The sequence below is a fragment of the Miscanthus floridulus genome, chromosome 6 (genome assembly GCF_019320115.1).
Source record: "Miscanthus floridulus cultivar M001 chromosome 6, ASM1932011v1, whole genome shotgun sequence".
NCBI lineage: Eukaryota > Viridiplantae > Streptophyta > Magnoliopsida > Poales > Poaceae > Miscanthus > Miscanthus floridulus.
The window spans coordinates 129,104,952-129,124,836 of NC_089585.1; the positions used below are offsets into that span (position 1 = coordinate 129,104,952).

Consider the following 19,885-nt stretch of genomic DNA (forward strand, 5'->3'; position numbering starts at 1 on the left):
TTGGATAAATTCTTGAAATTTATTTTTATGATTTTTTGGATATACTTTTCTAAAATATTTCCAGTATGACTGACCTTTCAGCTCGGTTTGATTTATTCCACTCTGACGTAGCGCCACATCAGCAACCACCCAGATGAAAATGGTTTTGGATGTTAGAGAGCTTAAGGGAGGTAAATTGGAGTATGGAATGGACTCGTCTGGAGTCTAGTCATCCAAGCAAGCGGCACCGCCAGCCCATGAAGCCCACATTGATCAGTCAGCCCAGCAGCAGATAAGGAACCCAGCCCATCGAAAAATTGGACAGCCACCTCGTCTGCAACCTTGTCTCGCTTGCAGACTCGACACCGGCCACCGGCGGCGGCTCCAACGCAGCTGACCGCGCCACTACTGACCCTGAAATCCCCCCTCCCGCAATCCTGCCTAGGCGCCTTCCGGTCACAGAGCCCTGCGTCGTCCCTCGGGCCCCGTGTCCGAAGGCCGACGCCTGGCGCCCTGGCCCCGCCTGCTCTTTGCCTTTCGCTGTGCCGCTGCATCGGTCCTTCATGGGCTCATCATTCTGGGAGCGTGCGGCCATCCGCAGTTCAGCATCGCCGTGCCGTGCCTCCTGGGTTAGTTGCCCTAGCGACTGAAATCCGATACGCAGAGCTCGAGTATAATGTGGTGTCTGATTGTGATGTGTTTGCTAGTACTTTGCTTGCTAGTGATTACTGCCTGGCGCATGTAGGATACTGTTAGATTTAGGGTTCTTAGATATGTTCATCGGATCGGGATTCTTAGCACAGTAATAGATCAATCGGATTTCACAGAGAGATTGAGAGATAGGTGATAAGTAGCAAACCGTCAAACGCCGTAGTTGTTGAAGCTCCGGCCGGGGTTTCGTTGGCGGACGCCATCTGCGCGCCGGCAGCGACGGTCGGTGGAGAGGGAGTCGGCGCTGTGGCGTCCTCGACGGCGGCGTGAGCGTCGGGTGGCGTTGCCGGCGTCGGTGGTACTTCCCGTCGCTGGCAGCGCCCCTACTTTCGATCGGGTCTAGGGTTTAGGATGTCGGTGGGGTGACTGGCGGCGCGGTGAACCTCATATCGCGAGCCCCGGCCCCCACCTTCCTTTATAGCGCTGTGCGACGGGGGCCCACCAACCATGTAGGGTTGGGCGCCCCCGATCAGGGCGCGAGGACAAGGCCCAGTTAGGCCGTTGGGCCTAACTGGTGGGAGATCAATGCTAACATTCTCCCCCTTGATCTCTCATCTATTCTTCGTTCTTTAATTTCATACTCAAAACTTTCAATTCATATTTTTCTTGCTTCCATCCTATTTCATCACAGATTAGTGCATAGAACTGTCCCATCGTCACAGCAATTAGTGCCGTTAGACTAACAGCCACAATACAATTCTCCGCTTTGAAATGTAAACTTTCTTTAGGCCCTTTGTATGTTCGGTATCATAGGCTTTCCCTTAAACTCATGCCGGCTACGTGTTCTTTGAACACGTTGGGTGGTAAGCCCTTTGTGAGCGGATCCACGAGCATTTTCTCTGTACTTATATGCTCAAGATTTATTATATGATCCCGAACTTTATCTTTCACAATATAGTACTTTATGTCAATGTGTTTGGCAGCACCACTTGACTTATTATTGTGAGCGTACTGTACCGCTGGATTGTTATCACAATACAATCTCAGTGGTTCATTTATATCATCAATCACTTTCAATCCGGGTATGAATTTCTTCAGCCAATTCACCTGCCCCGTTGCCTCATAGCATGCTACAAACTCGGCATACATTGTCGAGGATGTAGTTACGGTTTGTTTGGAGCTTTTCCACGATATAGCCCCTCCTGCGAGAGTAAATACATATCCTGACGTGGATTTTCTTTCGTCTCCCGCATAATCAGAATCTGAATACCCCTCTATCTGTAGGGAATCAGATCTTCTATACGTAAGCATGAGGCATTTCGTACCCTGCAAATAATGCAAGACTTTCTTCACTAATTTCCAATGTTCAATTCCTGGATTCTTTTGATATCTGCCAAGTAACCCGGTAACAAAAGCTAAGTCAGGGCGTGTACACACTTGAGCATATTGTAAACTTCCAACAGCTGAAACATACGGTACCGCTTTCATTCGGTCAATTTCATATTGGTTCTTGGGACACTGATGTTCTCCAAATCTATCGCCCTTGACTATAGGAGCAGGTGAAGGACTACACGCATGCATACTAAATTTCTTCAGGACCTTTTCTATGTATGCCTTTTGCGATAATCCTAGAACCCCTTTTCTCCTGTCTCGGTGAATCTCTATTCCCAAAACGAACGAGGCCTCACCGAGATCTTTCATATCAAAGTTTGAGGACAAGAGTTTCTTCGTTTCCATTAGTAGATTGATATCACTACTAGCAAGCAAGATATCATCCACATACAAAATTAGGAATATATACTTTCCATTCCTAAACTTTGCATAAACGCAATTGTCCTCAATATTTTCTTCAAACCCAAAAACTTTTATCGTTCTATCAAACTTCAAATACCACTGTCTTGAAGCTTGCTTCAATCCGTAAATTGATTTCTTTAGGCGGCATCCCATATTTTCCTTTCCTTTTACGACAAAGCCTTTCGGTTGTGCCATATAAACATTTTCTTCCAAATCCCCATTTAGAAAAGCCGTCTTTACATCCATTTGATGTAACTCCAAGTCATAGTGGGCTACAAGTGCCATTATAATTCTGAAGGAATCTTTACATGAGACTGGAGAAAACGTCTCATTGTAATCAATCCCTTCTCTTTGCGTGAAGCCTTTCGCCACGAGTCGCGCTTTAAATCTTTCTATATTCCCTTGGGAGTCATATTTCGTTTTGTAGACCCATTTACAGCCTACTGTTTTGGCTCCTTTAGGAATATTTTCTAAGTCCCAAACTTTATTGGTACTCATTGATTTCAATTCATCTTCCATGGCCTTAAGCCACTTTGATAAGTGGTTGCTTCTCATGGCTTCTTCAAATGAGGTGGGATCATCCCCCATCTGACATTCTTCTGTTTCATAAACTTCATAGTCATCAATAATAGCTGATCTTCTTATTCTTTGAGACCTTCTAGGTGCCTCTGGCACTTGTTCCACATTGGGCTATTGTTGTTCTTCCTCATGTGCAACATTTGGTTCTATAGGTTCCTCAAGGATAGGTACCTCAAGGACAGGTTCCTCATGTTCATTCATTGTCGTCACGGGAGAACTTGCAATAGGTGTTGGCACTACAGTGTCCTGCACTGTCGGTGCAACAGCAGCAGGTAGCGTGAAGAATGGTTTTTCAACCATCAGAGTAGGTACATGTACCCGCTTCTCCTGTAGGCTGATTTTTCATGCTACCATGCTCCCCCTGATCATGTTATCCTCCAAGAACACAGCGTGTCTTATTTCTACAATCTTCGTATGTCTGTCAGGACAATAGAAACGATATCCTTTCGATCTTTCTGATAGCCAATAAAATGGCAGCTGACTGTCTTAGAGTCTAACTTTCCTATGTTTGGGTTAAATACTTTTGCCTCAGCTGGACAGCCCCACACACGCAAATGGTTAAGTGAGGGTTATCTTTCTGTCCATAATTCATACGGTGTTTTAGGCACCGATTTACTTGGTACTCGATTAAGTATGTGAATGGCGGTTTTCAGTGCCTCCATCCATAAACTAATCGGTAATGTGGAGTAACTCATTATGCTTCTTACCATATCCATTAAGGTACGGTTACATCTTTCAGCCACTCCATTCTGCTGAGGCTCCCCCGGTGTGGAGTACTGAGCAACTATGCCATTTTCCTGTAGGAACCTTGCAAATGGTCCAGGAATTTGGCCATATGGGGTATGTCGCCCATAGTACTCTCCACCTCGGTCTGATCGTACTATCTTGATTTTCTTATTGTGCTGATTTTCAACTTCAGCTTTAAATATTTTGAATTTATCCAATGCTTTTGATCTTTCTTTAATTGGATAAATATTGCCATAACGAGAGTAGTCGTCTGTGAATGTTATAAACGAGTCATAACCATCCACACTTTTCACAGGAAAAAGACCACATATGTCTGTGTGGATTATTTCTAAAATTCCTGTGCTTCGTTTGGCATCTTTCTTAATTTTCTTGACATACTTTCCTTTGATGCAATCAATACATTGCTCTAAATCTGAAAATTCTAAGTGCGGGAGAATTGATTCCTTAACCAATCGTTCCATTCTTCCCCTCGAAATATGGCCCAAGCGACAATGCCATAATTTCGAAGAGACAGTATCAATTCTCTTCCGCTTCTTAGTTACATCCGTAGATGGGGAATCATTCACATTCTCATCACATACATTGTTCGCATTCTCAGCAAGAGATAATAAATAAAGCTTGTCTTGTCGGAAGGCAAGACCAACACATTTATTATTAACCAGTATCTTACACTTGCCATCACCAAAATGGCAATCAATTCCATCATCATCAAGTTTCGAAACACTTATCAAATTTCTACGCAAAGAGGGAACATAAAGTACTTCTTTAAGTCTAAGTACAAAACCATTATTCAATTCTAAAGAAAAAACTCCAATGGCTTCAACATTGGCTTGCAGTCCATTTGCAACTTTAATCGTTCTTTCTCCTCTTTGCAAGGTTCTCGTCCCACTTAACCTCTGTAAAGAATTTGCAACATGAGTAGTTGCTCCTGAATCAACCCACCAAGTGGATTTATCATAACATAAATACAGAGATTCATCTACAAATGTAATAAATTCATCACCTTTCTTTAGCAGAGATTTCAGGAAGTCTGGACAATCCCTCTTGTAGTGTCCCTTCTTGAAGCAGTGCTTGCACTGATCTTTTTCAGCTCCACCATACTGCTGATTCTCAGAATCCTGGGGTTTCTTTCCCTGTGAACTGGAGGAAGAGGACTTATCCCACTTAGGTTTCCCTTGTGGTTTAGAATTCTTGCCATTAAAGTTCTTTCTTTTGTTGTCCTTCACAAAATGAGCAGATTCACCTTGTGAGGACTTTATCCTCTCCTCTTCTTGAGCACACATTGAGATGAGTCTTTTTATGCCCCATCTTTCAGGCTGCATATTATAGTTCACAATGAAGGTGTCATATTCTTTCGGCAAAGAAGCAAAAATCAAATGAATTAGGAAATCCTCCTCCTTCAAATTCATTTCTTTTAGCTTAGATGCCGTAGTGTTCATCTTCAAAATGTGCTCTCTTATGCTACCACCAGTGAATTTCTCATTCACAAGCTTCTTAATCAGTGAACTTGCTGTGGCCTTGGTAGACCCAGTAAACTGACTCTTGATTTTCTCAAGATATTCTTTAGCAGTAGCACATTCAGGGATTGAGCCCCTTATCTGTTCTTCTATGGTGGCTTTGGCTACCAACAGGCACTTGCGGTTGGAGAGAGTCCATTGCCTATGTTCAAGGTCATATTTCATTCTTATTTCAGCATGATCACGCTTCCGAGAAGCGAAATCAGCGTCAGATTCATTGTCACCTCTCACCGGGTCCTCTGGTTCAGTGGGACACGGTGAGGTGATGGCAAAATCGACCTCTCCCAACGCAAGTTCCAATTCATACTTCTCCCGCCACACACGGTGATTGGTTCCGTTGAGTGTCGGGATGTTGGCAATGTTCACAATGCATTTGCCTCCTGAAATCATACCAGAGTAAGTGAGAAACATTTATACATAAAATTCCATGCTTTAACTCAACGTTGGCCAAATTAAAACTTATAATTCATCCATGCAAAATATTTTACATCACCGTTGGGCAGAAGTAAAATTAATGCACAATTTCTCATAGATCAAAAATTATAATATTTGTTATTAACAACGTTGGTCAGAAAATAACAATATCATAATTGCATCAAAATTATCAGAAATTCATTTCTCTTAAAATTAAATTATCCCGTTGGTTCAAATTTAATCAAAGAGAACAATAATTATCATGCACAGCGGAAACATTAATAATCTTTTCATGTTATTATTTTCCAGAAGCACTAAAAAATTCATTGTTTTCTGGGCAAAATATCATTGGATAAAATTTGCACAGAAAATTGTATCAAAAACATTCAAATTCATCAAAATATGCATTTAAAATTGTTTCTGGAAAATAATAAGAAAAAAATTTCTTGTTCTTCTTTCATTTTTCAGCCCAGCGCGGCCCAAAACGAGCTGAAAACGGCTCGGCCCGGCTTGCTTCGCGCGCACAGGCCGCACCCAGGCCGCAACCTGGGCCTGGGCCGGCAAACCGCGCCGCGCGCTCGCGCCCGCCTGGGCCTCGACTTGGCCCAGCGCATCTCGGGCGTTCGATCTGATCCGACGGACGAGCGACCGTTTCGCGCGGATCAAAACCCAGGCCGCGGCCGGCGCCCTGGAACCCTAGCCATTTCGGCTCTTGCTCTCTCTCTCTTCTTTCTCAGTCGCAGCAGCGAGGAGAGTCGCTACCGAGCAGCCGCGAGCGAGCAGAGCGGGCGGTCCTTTGCGCCGTCGCCGGCCCCCTCGCCGGCGCGCGTGCTCCCCAACGGGTGAGCACGCCGCCGTCGAGCGGCCTGGCCGCGGCGCTACCTTGGCCCAGCCCGGCGAGTTCGCGCCCCGGCTCGGCTTCTTCTTCGGCGCCGGCGGAAAAGCCGGTGCGCTTCTTCTTCTTCTTCCGCGCCGGTGGAGGTTTATCCCCGACGAACGGCGTGTTCTTTCTTGTTCTTCCCCGTCCCCTTTCTTCCCCATTCCGACGCACGGGAATTAGGGTTAGGGTTTGGGATTGGGGTTTTTTTTTACTGTTCATCCGAATGGGATTAGGGTTAGGGTTTCAGTGTGCCGCCTTTTGTTCTTTTCCCCTTTCCCCTTTCGGATTTGATTTCTTTCTTCTTTCTTTTCTTCTCACTCGTTCACCCGAAAAGGGGATCTGGGGTTAGGGTTCGGTTGAACCCGATTTCCTCGATCCGTGTTTACCTTTTGTGTGATTCGAGATCTAGATGGTAGGGTTCCTTTTCTTTCTTCTCGGATTGAACCGATTGGTGATGTGATTCTTTCTAGGGTTAGGTCTTAGTTCGTTTTTCCTGTTTTCTTTCCCGATCCGCATCGTATCGGATCGATTTCTTGTCGAACCTTGGCTTTGATACCATTGTTAGATTTAGGGTTCTTAGATATGTTCATCGGATCGGGATTCTTAGCACAGTAATAGATCAATCGGATTTCACAGAGAGATTGAGAGATAGGTGATAAGTAGCAAACCGTCAAACGCCGTAGTTGTTGAAGCTCCGGCCGGGGTTTCGTTGGCGGACGCCATCTGCGCGCCGGCAGCGACGGTCGGTGGAGAGGGAGTCGGCGCTGTGGCGTCCTCGACGGCGGCGTGAGCGTCGGGTGGCGTTGCCGGCGTCGGTGGTACTTCCCGTCGCTGGCAGCGCCCCTACTTTCGATCGGGTCTAGGGTTTAGGATGTCGGTGGGGTGACTGGCGGCGCGGTGAACCTCATATCGCGAGCCCCGGCCCCCACCTTCCTTTATAGCGCTGTGCGACGGGGGCCCACCAACCATGTAGGGTTGGGCGCCCCCGATCAGGGCGCGAGGACAAGGCCCAGTTAGGCCGTTGGGCCTAACTGGTGGGAGATCAATGCTAACAGATACATCTTGCAATTTTTTGTAGCACGGTAACTTTGTTGTCGCTCTATTCTACACTGGTTGCCATGTTTTATCCGTTTTGTTATATGTGATTAATCGATGAGTCTAAATTTAACTTTAAGCACACACTTGTGCTCTACTATTGTTGGAAGTATTTTTTTGCATTTAGCCGGTCAGTTTTCAGTCCAGACATATGTTGGGCTTTGCCACTGCAATCCAAGCTGAAAAACTGGCATTTCATTTTATTTTTTTACATGAGTTATCTGGAGAAGACTTGATTGAGGGTGGAATCAATTTGAGCATTGCGAAAGTAGAGGGACAATAGTGCTCTGGTGGCACAAGTAGAACATACAAATGAGCCAACCTTTGTTTCCTAAATGATTGTAAGAATTGGCTCATGTAAGGGGGCTTCACACTGCAGTCATCAAAATTACATTATAGGATCACCCTCATATAAAACTTATTTCCGCTGACCTGTTCACTTAGTTGGCTCTTAGGAAAAGAACTTCACATTCTCTGAACCTTCAGAAAGAACTTCAAGGTATCTTGGAACTGGTGGCATTTCAACATCTATCACCCCTTCCAGAATTTTGACAACTTCCCCCATTGTTGGTCTGGAGCTTTCATTACCATGAACGCACCAGCAAGCAACCTTGCATGCTCTTTCTAGCTCCCTTTCATTTACACCATTGACCAATTCTTTGCTCAACAGTGACTGTACTTCTCCTTCATGAAGCTTTCTCACAATCAACACTGGAAAAAATGTTGCCATGCTTGTGTCTTTGTGCTCCAGATTCCTCCTTCCTGAAATGATCTCGAAAAGCATCATTCCGTAGCTGAAAACATCTGCCTTTGTTGTGATGGCTTCACCACTTATCCATTCTGGTGCGAGATATCCAACGGTTCCTCTCATAGATGTTAGAACTCTGCTAAAATCTCGGCCAAATAACTTCGCCAATCCAAAGTCTGCCAATTTTGGAACAAACGAAGCATCCAACAATATATTTTGTGGTTTGATATCGCAGTGTATGATGCAATCCCGGCACTCCTCATGCAGATAAGCCAAACCCTTGGCAATCCCTACAGCTATTTGATATCTTATTTTCCAACTTAAAGTGGTACAGCTACTTCCAAACAAATGTTTATCGAGGGAACCATTGGGCATATACTCATAGACAAGCAATCTCTTCACTCCTTCAGAACAAAACCCAAGCAGCCGAATCAAGTTCATGTGATGAAAATTTCCTATGGTGCTCACCTCTGCCCTGAATTGCTTGTCCCCTTGCTGAAAGCCCTCGAGCTTTTTTACTGCCACTGTAGTGTCGTCTGATCCAGCCCCTTTGAACACAGAGCCGAAAGACCCTGCACCTAACCGCTCTGAGAAGCTCCTAGTTAGGCGTTGCAAATCACTGTATTTGAATCTGATCAAAGATTCGTCACCATGATTTAAACCATCTATTGTTGTTGTTCTTCTATGAAGAAAATATAAAATGGCCAATCCAGAACTTACAGCAAAAATTCCACCAATGATTATCCCAATAAACAACAACTTATTGTTTCCTGAGTTGGGTAGTTCTGATGCAGCCACTCTAATAAAGATACTATCACTTGATCCATCAATATTGTCTTGTAGATTCATCAAATGGTTGTACCAAACCAAGCAAGTGCCACTATGAGAGTAAGCTGTGCAGGAGCAGTTTTTCAGGCAAATTAATTCACAGTCATGAACACTGGTTGCATCTATGTTGTGTGCGTCATCTGGCAACTTCACACTATTAATAGCATAAAATCTATCTTGCTTCACCTTCACTGAGCCATTGTTGCCACACTGCAGTGGGATGTTTCTCCTACAGCCTGCTGTCCGGTCATCTAGTTTCCAGTTGTTTGGGTGATTCTCACTGAAGCCCTTGAGGCAACTGCATGGTGACGCATCATTCTCACTACATGTGCTGTATTCCCCACACACACCATAAACACTGCACTTGGCTTTTGGTTTCGTGAAAGAATTTGTCCATGCTTGTTGTGCCTGTGCCCATACCAAAGTCTGAAACAGACCTGACACATCAATAATAGTTCTTGTGAATATTAGTGCATCATCCTTAATATTGTATGTGAAATATGCCGCCTCATCATTGTCAACAAACTGGAACATAAACCTTGAGCTGGGATCAAGGTTTTTAAGGCGGTAAAGCGAGGCGAGGCGACCAACTACCGCCTTACGCTAAAGCGAGTAAGGCGTAAGGCGAGGCGACGCCTTACGGCCATCCAACAGTAGTATAGACTAGAGAACTGGAAGCATGTCATACCTTGGTGTTGTCCTCTCCTGTGCAGAAGCAGAGTACCTGGCTCGAGGGAAGACTAGAGGAGGCGGCTCGGGTCCTGCTCCTGCTCGAGGGAAGATTGGAGGCGGCGGCTCGGGTCCTGCCCCTGCTCGAGGGAAGACTGGAGGAGGCGGCTCGGGTCCTGCTCCTGCTCGATGTTCACCAGAGGAGGCGGTGGGGAAACAGCAGTCCGCCGGCGGCTGCTCCTCGCACGGGTGGGGAAGAGGGAAGGGAGAGGCGAAGCGGCTCGTGTCCTGCTCAATGGAGGACCAGAAGAGGCGACGGGGAAACAGCAGCCCGCCGGCGGCTGCTCCTCGCGCGGATGGGGAACAGGGGAGGGGGAGGCGGAGCCTCGGCGGCAGCAGCTTCTACCGGCGGCGCGGGCGAACGCGTTCGCGCGGGCGAGCAGGTAGGTTCGTCTTCCCTGCGAGCGCTCCTCTCTCTGCTCTCTGATTTCTCCTGCGCTCCTCTCTCCCCGCGCGCCTAATCTCCCGCGCGCGCGATGCTTTCCCGCGCGCCTGCACTTTCCCCGTCCTTTCTCCCGCGCCCGCGTTTTCCTACCGTGGCCATCCCCATATGGCGCCCGCCTTGCTCGATTTCAACGAATCGGACGCCAAATCGACGACTTTCGGACGCCATGGTAGTAAGGCGGACGCCATACCAATCTGAGGCGAGTCGTCCGCCAAGTCGTCCCTCCTGTAGCGCCTTGCCGATTAGGCGACGCCAAAGCGACGCCTTAAAAACATTGGCTGGGATAGGGATTGAGAGGTGACATCTCCGGCACACCACTGAATCCATTATCAGTCTAGTTGCCAGTAGTCCAGTACACCACTGGTCTATTCCATTGCAGAATATATTGCGGTGAGCCATTACGATCTAACTGAATGGAGAACATCCCCTGCACTGGGTCACCACGGTCTTTCCAAGAGATCATCCGTTTGATGATGCCAGTTTTCTTGTTACGACTGAGCTTGTTTCCTGGGAGCCATGTGTCTGTGAAATCATCAAAACTTTGCCACAACACAGCAGAGGTATTAGCCTCATGTCGGACTACAAGGTTCCCATTGCCGAGGAGCACAACCACTGTGGAACTAGCAGCTGTGTTGTTCTTGATATTGGTAGACCAGAGGGGAGATTTAGAATGGTTTAGTAGAAGAACCAAATTGCCATCATCTGAGACAGTCTTGATAGGAGTGTATCAAAGACTGGTTTCTCTCTGTTTGCCACCCACACTATAGTCTGTTCTGGGATTTTATTGTACCAGATGCCTATGTACCACTTGCCACTTGATGTTTCAGCTGCTAATGCAAAATAAGAGAAATCAGATCATAAAAAAAGGCTAACTCATTACATTCTGATTCTAATATTGTGTTGTTATCTTTGTAGTAGTGATAAGGTTGGGACTTGGATTGAAATTCTATAGTGCTTCTCTACTGATCACTTTCTGAAAAAGAACAAATCCCTAATGAATATCACATTCTGTTCGTTTTTATATCACAGAAACATGAGTGCTTTTCTTTTAAAAAATAGTACTCACCTGCAGGTTGGAAGAATCCCAATGCAAAATTGCCGTTCTGAGAGATAAGCTTCTGGTCACCGGAGAGCTGCTGATTCGCAGCGAGGGAATCGGTGGCATGCAATGGAGATGGTTGGAGAGAAAGTTGCAGTAAAAGTAAGGATAAGGCGCATGGAGAAAGCCAGGTAGCCATACTAAAGGAAAAAAGAAGAGCTTTCAAGGTTAGGAAGAGGTACTTGTGAACTCACAGTTCACATGCACACTGGCTCTGGGTGTTTATATGTGCAACATCTACTCATGTTAGTGGTAGCATTGATCTGACTTTTGTATGGATTCCTTGTCTTCTCTAGGAAAATCCTGTGCCGTGACGCCCTCCCGATGTTGAAGCCGTTATTTAGATGAGGCCCTTGGTTGGATGCCCATTTCAGCCAACAATACCATATTCTGAACAACCGTCAGCAAATCAAAGTTTATTATGCTATATGCAAGCTGACTTGTATTGTGTCTGTATTCTCCAACTTTGAGAATCGTTGAATACTTGAATTGGTAAAGGGGAAGTTGGGACTTGGAGGCGATCATCAGCGATTGATGTCTAAAATTAGCAGCACTAGGTTGTTTGAACTGTGCTAAAGAAATGGCGAATTATGATGCCGTCAAGCTAAGGCTTTGGTTAACATTAAGAACATAGTGTGTTGCTATTCTCCACCCCCATTACAACTTGTTCAGAAAAATAAGGCCGTGAGAATTTATTCTTGACCATTGGTGATGGCCAAGACGATTTGATGACTAAGGCACTAAACAATCTACGTTCAGACAGCAGCCAGCAACGGCCGCTCTATGGGTTTGTTTTATACAGTGTCTTATTGCTTCAATTTTCACACAACATTTGTTTCTTTGCGAGGTTGGAAGTCAGCAGTAAGTTGCATCTGCAGCTACCAATTAGCGAACTTTGTTGACTTGCTCACCAGTGAGCACCAAACTTATTTGGCTTTTGGTCATCATGCCACACATTCGAGGAACTACGGCACATTTTGGTTGCGTCGCCGGACGGCCTTGGAGTCGTCCAATCCAAAAACTGAGCCACACATTTCGTTTGGATCGTCTCAATCGTCAGTTCGTCACCGAGACACCGACTGGCGACCGGTCCTTAGTCTAGTCATCCGGCGGAAATACTTCGGACGTCTCCGTCCGATCTCCGATGGGATCGTACGTACTGAACCTATATTACAAACCAAACGCCTATAACAGCTGGTACTCAGCTCAACTCCAAAAGACAAAGCGAAAGTCCATAGCACCGAGGTCTGCATTCCCAATCCGAAATTCCGAACGGCTGGTAGCCTGTGGTACACCAGCACTCCAGCAGAACACAGAGACACACCAAACTGAATGACAAAGTGGGACTGAGTTCTGAGGCTTATGCCAACACTCGTTTTGCATGCACTGGGGCCATCATGTCGATCAACTCCCATTTCGTCCTAGTTCCGGTCTTCCGGACCACCAGCGCGTAATCTTTGACGCCGATGAGCTTCTTCTGCTCGGGTCTCAAACCGAAGAGGCCCATCGCCCTCCCTGCTTCGGCGCCTCCCAATAATTGTTTGGAACCGAAATTTGAGTTGATTTTGGTGGTACAGCCGTGCAGGGTGATTTTTTATGTTGACTTTTTGCAGGCTACTGTGAGGTCAACATCCAAATGTGGCTTCCGTATGCCAATTTTCAATGTGTTTGCACATGCCAATTTTGATTTTATTTTAAAAATTTTGTATTTTCACATGCCCATTTTACATTACTAATCGGAGGTTCCATGTTAATTCTCACGGAATGTGCTAGAAAAAAGAATAGATTCTAGAAAGCCTTATAAAAATAAAAAAAAATCCGAACATCAATTCGTTATACTCTAATCACTATTTATAATAATAGTCATTGGATCTATTATGTTTTCTAAAAATATAATCACTTCTACTGTTATGAAAATAACATAACATAATCTCTAAATCTGCGTATGAATTTCCCACTTATACCATTATGAAACATAATCTAAAATAACACTCTAAATTTACGTCTAAATTACTTGCCTACTCCATAATATATAATCTAAATTAAAGTACCTCTTGAAGTTATATCAAAATTACCCACTCTGCGATTTAAATGTATCAATGCTATTGATTTACTATTATTATAAAAAATACTACATAGATATTTTTTTTTTAAAATGAATATCTTGAGCAGTGGAGGAGGTTGGTGTAGACCAAAGTTTGCTATGACCTGTCTAGTTTTTTAGATTCTTTGTGGTAAAAGAATGATTATTAGGATTAAATATAATATACTCTTGAGGTTAGCACACTTGATCCATCTTATATCTCACCTCAAATTGTACCCTACAAATATTAAACTGCACGTGTAGCGAGTGGTATGACTCTTTTTTTTTAAAAGATCCGGATATCCGGCTTTGTATTAATAAGCAAGAGTACAGAGTTGCGAGGCTACATGCGCGAGAGGCGCTTCCTCACTTGGCAGACCACCCCGTGAGGATGAAAAAATAAGGCTAATTACTCGCTAAATGGTGGGCAATCATTACGGGTCGGAGGACTCTTCCCCCGGCCGAGATCCAATCAGAGCATTCATCCCTTGTCCTTGTGAAAATCGCCTGCTCTAACCTTCTCTCGCTGTTGAAAACTACTTCGTTTCTTTGCTTCCAAATCTGCCACAAACTTAGAATCATTCTGCCGGGTCCAGGAAGCTGGGTGTAGGTTGGCACAGTTGCTCAAGTTGCCACTAATTCTCAGACCTTCCTTGAGTACAAGCACTCGATGAATAGACGAAGAGAGGTCTCCATACTTCTTTCACACTAGATAAATGTCCGTGCGTTACAATGGGAAAACAATAAGACAATGGCACTTTAAGTTTACACGTGTGTTGTATCATTACAAACATTTAGTTTGTAACCAAACATATTTTACACGAGTGTCAATGAAACACCAGAAAATTGACACTGGAAACACATAATTCAAATTTATCTTTAAAACACAACTCTCTATTTCAAAATATTATGTCTGTCTATAAATCGCCAGGAGTTCCCATCATCATACATTAATAGTTGAATCATGAAAAACCACGAGGTGTCTAAATTGTTATTGGTCAAGAAGTTCAATAGGCTGATGATAAAAAAATGATCATTTGCTACGACATTCATATTATAATAATCCAATATTCAGGACGCCAGGGATCTGACACCAGCAATCCCACAACCGTTTCTCATCCCAAAACTGTGTCTTGTTTTCAGTCATCTAACACCAATCCCACAACCGTAAGTGCCATGTTTCACCCCTCCGGAAACCATAATAAAACATGATCGCCCCTGTTATCCGAGACCGCACCTCACCTCATCCCAACCATCTCACTTACCTGTGTCACTGCCATGGACACACTTGTTAAAGATTCTCAATCTTACTGCATGTAGTAATCAAATCAATAAGTTATTAGGCATCCTTCAGATTTAGTGCACAATCTCATTAGCAGGAAAAATCAGTAATGTAAGCACAATCTCATTAACAGCTTAGAGCTATGATAACTCAATCAAATAGACGTTTAACTATTGCCAGACCTGAAAAGTAGCCAGAAACACTGGAGAAACCATGATAATCATGCATTATTATAGGAATAAACTGCTCTTGTAGAAAAGGTTTAACATTTTAAAGAACTGATGTGAGGCTGGCTGGGCTGTCATCGTTTGATTTTTTTTTGCGCTAACCATTTACAAGACCAGACAATAACCAATGACAAGCCACTGACCGTAGTTTTACGCTTGACGAAGGCGAATCTGTCAATGGTGGCGCTAGTCCTCGAGCACCTTGTAGGCACAACAGATACCACTGCAGGAGAATGATCTGCTATGTCGATGATGGTTGAGGGATCCATCGGACGAAATCATATGCAGTGGAGGAATGAGAACATGGAACCTTGCAATAAACATACAAACCAATAAATATTATCAGGCCATAAATCTATTAGTGGTCTAATCATGGTATGATGCATGGTCCAAATTCACATCAAAGTTCTAAGATGCATTACTCTTCACTGAAATCATGAAAAGATTTAAGTTTGCTTTTCCAAACAATGCAAATCATGGTATGATGCATGGTCAAAATTCACAAAGTTCTAAGATGCTTTACTCTTCATTGAAATCATGAAAAGATTTAAGTTTGCTTTCCAAACAATGTAAACCATCATGTCTCTCTGCAACATAGCACGTAAGCACAATTGAAATTGTCACTGCTCAACAGTTGCACATAACCATGTGTGGCGAACAGATGCAACTAGGTGGTGTTTAGATCTAGCGACTAAAATTTAGGAGGTGTGTCGGAAGGATGTTGCATGGGGTGTTTGGATACTAATAAAAAAATAAATTACATAATCCGTCAGCACTCCACGAGACGGATTTTTTAAGCCTAATTAATCCGTCATTAGCACATGTTTACTGTAACAATACATTGTCAAATCATGGCCTAATTAGGCTTAAAAGATTCGTCTCGCAAATTAGTCGCAAACTATGTAATTAGTTTCGTAATTAGTCTATATTTAATACTCCATGCATGTGTCCAAATATTCAATGGGACAATGACTAAAATTTAGGAGGTCCAACCAAACACTACCTAACTGTATCCTATGGCGACCATGCTAGGCGTTAGCGGCTAGTGGTTTACACCAAGGCCCATGAAGGTGGTCTTGGCCTGACCTATAGGCGAAAGTTCATGACGCATGGTGGCATGCACACTCCCAAACAACATTAGCACACCACACCAATGTTTTCAGGTCGTCTGGTTGAACCTGGTCGCCATGGGACCGACCAGAAGACTAATCACGATTAGTTGTCGACCAGACCGATTAGTCGATCCTGGTCGTTCATGTATATCAGGACATATATATATATATATATATATATATATATATTACTCTCAGGAGACCGGTCGTCGACCAGACCGATTAGTCGACCCTGGTTGACCAGACTGATTTAGGGTGCGTTTTCTGTACTCCCAGGAGTAATTACTCCCTCTTCTAATCGGGTTTCAATGCAGCCACCGGATCCATTAGTCAGGCGCTACAGCCTCCCACATCCCACAGTCGCACCTTTTCAAAACTGCATGCATACATGCACGGGAGCTAATCTCCTAAATCTCGGGTGATGGCTACATGCCACAAAAAAAATGTTGTTTATTGTGTATAAAGATAGTGTAAACCATTCTTGACAAGTATATGTACATACGATAGTATGCATTCATACTTTTAAAATTAGAGTATGTCCATATACCCTAAAACAAGTATAGTATATGTGGATACATGCTAGGGAGTATGCGTTCATACTTTTTAATGAGTATACGTCCTTATACCAATGGACCAAGTATATATACGTGTATATATGACAATATCCGGTTGGGAGTATATCCATATACGATTGTTTTAGTGTTTATCTATAGGGTATATGTACTTCCATCGGCATTTTTTCAGGAGAAAAATTGTTATGCTTGTGTACAACTTTTTGACAGTATTAGTACATACACACATTAACATGAAGCACATACGCATTTGCGTGAATAAAGTATGGGTGCATACTTTAATTAGAAAAATAAGTATATTTGCATACTTTTGTACTTGAAGAGTATATCCATGTACTAGTTTTGACAGTATTAGTACATACACATTAACATGAAGTACATACATATTTGCGTGAATAAAGTATGGGTGCATACTTCAATTAGAAAAATGAGTATATTTGCATACTTTTGTACTTGAAACAATATATCCATATACTCAGGAGATTAGCTAGGATTAGGGACAAACAAATCAATCCAATAGAAAGAGCGGGAGATCTCAAAACTTGATTTGATGCACCAGTGAATGAACGCCGCATCAGGATCTTCGATTATAGGCCAGCAGGCACGCCATGGTCGCCTACCAGAGCTGAGCGAAGCCGCCGCCACCGTCGCATGTCTCATGGGCCGCGGACACGGCAGTAAGGCAGGCAACAAGCGTGCAACCCAGCCGGCGGCCAACCTGTTTCTGCGCAATCCAAAGCCATAGGCTGGCCGCAGCAGTGCCCTGCCTCCATGCTGCTCTGGTGCCGCACTGCCGCTGGGGGAGGATGCCGACGGAGAGGACGTGCGATCTCCCAACCTCGCCGTCCTTGCCTTCCCGTTGCGGCCCTTGCCGAGCCTCGCCGAAGGTCGGGGAAGGGGAGCGACATCGCGCCGCCGCGGGTCGGGGAAGGGACGGGGCCACGCGCCGCCGGTTGGTGAAGGAGCGGGGCGGGGCTGATGTCGTGCCTGCGGGTCAGGCCGTGCGCTGCCAGGGCCATCGGTGGTGTTGGGAGCCTGCCGCCGCCGCCATCGGAGGGGGAGGGGCACAGTCGCGAGCACGGCCGGCGCCAACATCGAAGATGTTGTCGCTTGATGTGGAGGCCGCGCGCAGATCCAGGCGGGCCGCCGTTGGAGTGGGTGGTCGCACGCCGCCGGTCGGGCCGCCGCCGCCAGGCACGCCTCCCGCACGGGCTGGCCTCTCTCTTCGAACCTGGTAGACGTCGCGAATAAATGAGCTGTATCGGTGGGATGCAACAGCAGTAGCTAAAAAATAAGACCGATTTATTTTCTTAACGAGTCCACTCATGTAATTCGCTAATCAACCTGACGCTCGTCTCGTGTGCAGAGAAGAGAACACACACTACGTGGGAGTAACTACTCCCTAGGAGTAGGAATTTTTTTTCCATATATAGTATACACAATAAAGCAAGCATCAATATTGCATTAGTGTTTAGCTGGTGACACTAATGCAGTCTTGATCTTGACGCACCTGAACAGCAGCACGATTGTAGTAGCAAAATAACTAACATTTAGCAGACCATAGCAGCCACACAGCTAGCATATTTTATAACCAAATTAGTTCAGTACAGATAAGCTAAAGTGTTCAACACAAAGTCATAAACATTGACATTCAATAGTCCCACATATCCGTCAAGTTAAACAGGCCCAAAAACAGAGTAACCAAACTGGTCGTCCCTATCCTAGTCGGACGACCAGCTTTCTGGTCAAGCTAATCGAGTCGGTCCTCCTAATCGAATATTAGGGACCGATCAGAACGACTAATCACGATTAATCATGATTAATCGGACGACCTAAAAATATTGCACCACACATGCTGATCTTTAAAAAAATAGCACTATGCATCACTAAAATAATTAGTACTCAGTACTCACAAACAAGCTGCCAGTACAAGATAGCAACCACGGCAGTCCACCTCTGGAAACGATGTTGTCTTGCATACTGAAGCAACATATTTCTTCATGGAAATTTCGTTGAACTTGTGGCCGCCCTGCACTCCAAATTTCCTTCCATCAGAACATCTTAGCAATCATATTAATTTCTATAATAAATGTTACCTGTTGGACTGCTAACAGGAATCCTAACAATCGTATAAATTGAATGCTCTGTAGCCGGGTGACCTCACCAACTTGAATCACTGATAACCTCTCCAAGGTCACCCAACATTTAGAGCCACAGTTGATCAAAGCAACATTTTTTTTTTCACTTTTGTCAGGCATATCCATCAATTTTAGTGGCGAATGAAGCTCATCTAGACTCATTTTCAGCAGAACTCTAAACATAAGTGTTCTAGTGTTTGTAATTGGTATAAACAATCAAACCTGAGCAAATAGCCCTGCTGCAAAATATATATCTTATTTCTTCCAAACTGAACTTAAGTACACTTGTCTAGTACTGGGACATAATACAAATTGTGAACTATGGTACACCTGTTTAATATCATGATATCCGCAATGGCATGGACAAAAAAAAAAAGAGAAACTGGAGACCAAAAATTCCTGCTGGTGTACCTTGGCACATAAAAGTTCATGCACGATTGCAATGTATTAGGCATTTCATCAAGTTCCTTCTATGCACAAAAGTGCTAATGGCCGAACATCTCAATCTACACCAATAATGGGTAGTTAGGGATAGGAGGAACATTATTGCAAGCATGGGACACCACAAAAGCACTGCAAATAGGATTAATACTCAATACTCACTGGCTGAAGAGATTTGGATCATCGGCTGTGTACTTGGATGTGGTCAGTCAAGATGGCGGTGCATGCACAACAACATGTAGCATATTAGCAAGGATTTATGATGTCTTTTGGCAAAGACAAAAAAAATTGTGGTTCATGGCAAAAGCCACACTTTTACGATGTCTTCTTACAAATTTTGCCAAAATGCAGAGATAGCCAGCAGATAGGGAAGGGAAAAGAAAAAGAATACACGAGCACTGAACGGCCGCACGCTGCATACACAGATGGGACAGACCTCCCCGAGCTCTACCGGATTCAGTGAGGCCGGGACGGAGCGAGCCACAGATCGAGCGCTGGCGATGACGTCGCGCCCAATGGACCATA

At 44.5% G+C, this 19,885-nt stretch overlaps 1 long non-coding RNA gene and 1 pseudogene across 1 annotated transcript; both read right to left on the minus strand.

Moving 5' to 3' along the window:
* Positions 1-8,107: 8,107 nt before the first annotated feature.
* LOC136461221 (G-type lectin S-receptor-like serine/threonine-protein kinase At2g19130) lies at positions 8,108-11,670 on the minus strand (annotated as a pseudogene).
* A 2,967-nt stretch (positions 11,671-14,637) lies between these two features.
* On the minus strand, positions 14,638-19,425 carry LOC136459581 (uncharacterized). The gene is made up of 4 exons (XR_010760229.1): positions 19,331-19,425; positions 18,695-18,810; positions 15,241-15,407; positions 14,638-14,898 (listed from the first exon to the last, which is right to left on the minus strand). It is a non-coding gene; the product is annotated as an uncharacterized lncRNA (long non-coding RNA).
* Positions 19,426-19,885: the final 460 nt, after the last annotated feature.